At 37.0% G+C, this 5,298-nt stretch overlaps 1 non-coding gene across 1 annotated transcript; it reads right to left on the bottom strand.

Moving 5' to 3' along the window:
- Positions 1 to 1,514: 1,514 nt before the first annotated feature.
- On the bottom strand, positions 1,515 to 1,621 carry LOC111718708. Its single transcript, XR_002769214.1, has one exon. It is a non-coding gene; the product is annotated as a U6 spliceosomal RNA (small nuclear RNA).
- Between the last annotated feature and the right edge of the window lie 3,677 nt (positions 1,622 to 5,298).

The raw sequence follows: 5,298 nt of genomic DNA, 5'->3' as shown, positions 1-5,298 counted from the left end.
CTTCAAAGCATTTAATTTTATCTATTTGCAAAACCTATTTAAACACTCTACTTTTTTTGGCTAGCTAGGATGAATTTTTCATATTTACACATTAATCTCATCACCATAATTTAAACTAGATGGTAATTTTTCATTTTTATCATCCAAATAAATTTCCCTTTCAAGTTAAAGTGCTATTAAAAATGAAATAAAAACTATTCAGGTGACCCTGAATTTTCTATTTCTTGATAATAATCTGTGGTTAACCACTTCTTTCTTAGTTATCTAAAATAGGACACCTCCCTGCTTGCTTCAGTTGTCAAAAGGTAGCACTTTACAGTTTCTTTGGCAGCAAATTATGCTTGCCATTGATCATATCAATGCTAAATTGTTTTACTTAAGCTTGGAATTGTTTTACTCCACTTGCTCAGCTTTCAATAGCATCCTTATAAAAAATACCACAGTGAAATTTTATAGAAATATATACAGTGGTGTGGGTTGTTATTATTATTTTTTTGGTCATTGGGGTATTTTATTTGTTTGGCTGGCTGGATTTAGAGATCATAATGTTTTTCTCTTGTGCTAGACCAGTGTCCCTAGAAAAATATCTCACTGGGATATTTCCTTTCTAGCATCTGATAGATTTCTGGGACCTCACTCTTTCCTATTTAAATAATGAAACCCATGGCAAACAAATAGAAGCTCAATGTCAGCTCCTCCCTTCATAACTCCCACTTCCTGTACTGCCTCCTGGACCATTTTTTTCACCATATGGTCCCCCTATGTTCCACTAAAGTTTTCACTCTTCATCAGACTGTAGTTTGAAGGTGGTTGATTATAGTTTCCAAAATCTTTGTAATTTCCACTTCCATAACTACCTCCTCCATATTTGTCATAACCATCTCCAAAGCCCCAACCCTGGTTACCATATTCTCTACTACCATATTTTTCTCTCTCCTCCCAAACTTATCTCCAAAATTGCTTACCTATTGGTCCTTCTTTGTAACCATCTTCAAATACACAACCACTTTTATATCCATTAGATCCTTCTGTAAAAAGTCTCTTGAGCTAGTCTGAAATTTCCACCACTACCACCACAGGAAGTCCTCAAACCGGAGTTGCTTCCTAGAATTTTGAACTTCCTGTGTTTCTTGTCTAGATAAAGCTTTTCTTACTTCTGCAAGTACTTGTTTCTTTGATGATATAGTATTGTAATAAAATTTTATGCACAGAATCATGAGCATCAAATGTAAAAAACAAAATCCTACTCCTTAAAAAAAAAGACTATCAGTAAGTATTTTAATATTTTCAATCAATATTCAATTATTTCCAACACTGACCATTTTTTTTCCAAAGTAATCTCTAAGATGTTCACAAGTATCTTCTTTAATTCCATCAACAGTTTCTTTCCAGTAAATTGAGCACCGCGGTTTCCAGTTCCCTTTCTGACTATTTCCCTATTAGGCTAAACTATTCTTCCATCAATTGAATGAGGTCTTCTAGATGTGATTGCATTCATTTTACCCATAGATGAAAAATACATGGAAATCTTCATGAATTTTCATGTCATATTTATGAAAGTGCCATGCTAATCTTTTCTATATCATTCCAACTTTAATATATGCACTGTCTAAATGAGTACCTTTCAGTCTCTTAGAAACTCTCTATAGCATGGATTTTGATCTCACCACTGAGAGAAATGATTGTTAATAACAAATAATCTGGGGAGATCCAGAATTCTCTCCTTTTTTTAAGGATTAAAATTTTTTGGTCTTTTGAAGGACATAGCTGATAATGAGATTGAATTAGCTCTCCTCAATCTTGATCAATTCCCACCCAGAAGTTATGAAACTATGACATGCAAGTGAATTGGATTTAAGTGTAAGAGGGCTGTGCAAGGTCACCTGCCTCACTTTCCTCTCCAGAGCCATCTGGGTCCAGTAGCAGGATATAGATATGTACAAATGGAGATGGCCCTGGATGCTACAGAAGATATTGGTCTTTTTAAGCTGAGGTCTTTATCAGGTTTCAGTTTGATTGAGACTTCACCCATTCAGTGATTAAGGCTGGGTAACAACTGAGGCAAAAAAAAAATCTCCTTTTTCATTTAATATAAATAAAGAAGTAAGTAGATAGATAGATAAATAAATGAATGAATGAATAAACAAACAAATAAATAAATGAATGTATCTGAGAGGGGAAGACCTTCAGGGTTTTTGGCCAAAGCAGAAATGACTGCTATTTATATTTAATCTGAGTCAATTAGGATCCAAACAATGAACAAAAATGGCTTGGCTTGAAACCTACTGATGGCTGATAAATGAGAATCAGAGTGGTTTTTGTTTGAGGCATGGTCTTTAATAAAAGGAAATTTAGTCTAAGCAAAAGGATTTATGACCTTCAGACCTCTCAAACTTTGGACATATCCATTTATTTCTAAGAACAAACAAATGAACAAAGAACAAAAGCTGTAGTTTAAACCTAGTCTTAGGCTTGTCAAGGCAGAATTTATACTTTTATCTGCCATGTGCTCACAGACACCTGGTGGCCTGTATGGAGAAAGCAGCAACCATTCTTTCTCCTTTGATGGGCAGTAGCTCAAAATAGTCTTAATGTAATCTATAGCTGGAAGAGAAGACTTGACTGAGGGTGGAGTAACTTCCTTTTAAATATTCACTGAGTCATCAGCTCTTTTACTCCATGGCAAAAAAGAGGACTGCCTTGTCATCTCCAAGTGTCAAGCCCCCTCAGTACTGAGTCATGTAACATGTGGTCAGCAGGAAGAACATGCCTAGAGTTGGTCTTGATTACAAAACTAAGAGAAAAAAAAAAATTAAAGTCTGGTTGTAAGAATCTTAACATCTCCTGCTTTCTTTTGATTTAGAACATAGGTGGTCATGACCTCTCTGACTTTTCAAGGAGGTGAGAACCCCCCCAAAAAGGTGATCACACCTTCCCTGACTGCTCAAAAAAGGAGTGAAAACACCATAAAAGGAGGTGATCACGCCCTCCCTGACACCACAGGAAGGGAGATGAAAACACCAAAGGAAATGGGAAATCATATCAGTTTAGTGGGTTTCTAAAGGGGCTTACTTGAAACACGTATACATAAATCCATCAATATAGGAGGTATTACACATAATTACATAAATTACATAAGCACATAGTAACATAATACAGGCTAGTAATAATGTAACAAATAACATGACTCAACATGAGGAATTGTACATGTCCATAAGTCCTAGAAATAGTCCAAAAAGAATCTATTGTCCATTAGCTCATGTGCCAGGAATCCAATAATTCCTGCAAGCTTTGAAGTCCTGCAATAGTCTCATCTTGTGTTAGGGAACCCAATGATTCCTGCTGGTTTTCAAGTCCTGCAACAGTCTCATTATCAGCCATGCTCTTTCAGTGTCAAATGGTTCTTAGATCTTCTCTTTTGTTTTGAGGTTTTTCTCCTTTTCTGTCTCTCTCCAGGTACTCATTGCCACCCATCTGTTTCCTTCTCCATCTGTTTCCTTCTCCATGAGTAGGAATACAAGCAAACCCTCTCTCCCAGGCAGTTAACCTATCTAGTCCCTTCTCTTTACCACTTTCTAAATCTCTCCTCATCATCTGACAATTACATTGGAGCTGTTTGCACCAGACACTGCCCTGTTGGGTTAAAAGGACCTGTATTCTCCCCAATTGTAATACCTTTCTGCCATGTGATTGCTTTTTGACTGATAGATCATATCAGAGTTCTGAACTTCTAAAGGTATAACCTTGGCTGCCATCATGTCCCACCTGTCTTTTGTATGATATCTTGGAGCTGGGCCCTGCCTCTCATTTCCCTGGGTCAATATACATTCTGAGGCCCAATGGAAGCCTCGGTTGTATTTTGAATGGGGTTTGGGGTTTTCTCTCACCCTGTTCTCTCACTCTATCTCTATATCTACACTGGGCTCTCAAATGTCCTATTTTTCCATACTGAAAACATCGGCAAGTTTCTCTAGAAGTCCCTTGCCAAGAGGGACCTTGTCTTTCCATGTTCATCATAGTCTGGATATAATAAGCACTTGTGCCCACTGTGGCACAGCATCTTATGATCTCCTCTAAAGAAGCATCTTTGTGTAGTCCCCATATAATTCTTCTGCAAACCTCATTAGCATTTTCCTTAGCCAGTTGTCTTATCATAATTCTTGCAGCTGCGTTTTCTCCAATAGTTCTTGTGACAGCTGTTTGCAAATGTCCTACAAAATCAGCAAAAGCTTCATTGGGACCTTGCTCAATTTTTGTGAAGGCTTTACCTTCATCTTTTTCTGGGAGAGAACCCCAAGCTTTTATTGCAGCCTTAGAAATTTGCTCATTTGCTCATCCCACTATTATGGGATAATTAATTTGTGCTGAATTCTCTCCATACTGACCTTCACCTGCTAGTTGGTCAAAAGTGATGTGTATATTAACTCTTGTTTGCCTATTTTGCTGGGATTGAATTCTACATAATTCATAATACTCTGAAAGCCACAACAAGTTTTGTCCAGGTTCTAAACATGTCCTTGCTATGGATTTCCAGTGACTAGGAGTTAGGATTTCATAAGACAAACTATCTAGTAACATCTTAACATAAGATGATGTAGCCCCATAAAGAGTGCAACCTTTTTTCAAATCCTTATTTTTTTCCAAATCAAAAGGAGTGTATCTTCTCCTTTTTTGACCTGAAGAGTCAAGCTCTTCATTCACAAGGTATACATTTATTTTTAAATCAGATATATCCTATTCTTCTCTCTTAGCCTTGATCAATGCCTTTTGTAATCTTGTCATAGGCAGCTTAATAGGTGGTTCTGTTTGTGTCACTGCCTCTCCCCCCTCCTCTCCCTCTACCCATGAAGTGTTAATTGAGGGAAGTAGGTCAGGGTATGGGAAATGCTCCTGTTGTGAAGTGCCACACTCAGAATTGTACTTAACTCCATCTTATCTGATTCTTCATCCTTTTCTCCTAGTCAGGTTGGCTCCTCCCTCTCCTGCTCTTCCATCTTTTTCCTTATTCTAACACTTATATAATTTCTTAAAGCCAGTTGTATTAAATTATATGTATTAAGTGTATTTTTGGAAATTGAGTTTGGATTGGAATTGTAGTATTCACCTAGCTGCTCTCCTAATTTCTACTCGTCTAGATCCTATTCTTTTCTCATAGAGAACCAAAGAGATGTGTATTGTACAGTTTCTAAAAGTTCAGTCATCTGCTCCCAAATTATAATCAAACCTTGGCCCTCTTCAGGCACCAAAATGTAATGTTCTTCTCTAAAAATATATTGTTCTCTGGGAGCAGGTTTCTTG

This window comes from Sarcophilus harrisii, chromosome 2 (genome assembly GCF_902635505.1).
Source record: "Sarcophilus harrisii chromosome 2, mSarHar1.11, whole genome shotgun sequence".
NCBI classification, from domain to species: Eukaryota; Metazoa; Chordata; class Mammalia; order Dasyuromorphia; family Dasyuridae; genus Sarcophilus; species Sarcophilus harrisii.
The sequence above is the reverse complement of the archived record's forward strand: the minus strand, read 5'-3'. Positions and strand labels throughout refer to the sequence as shown.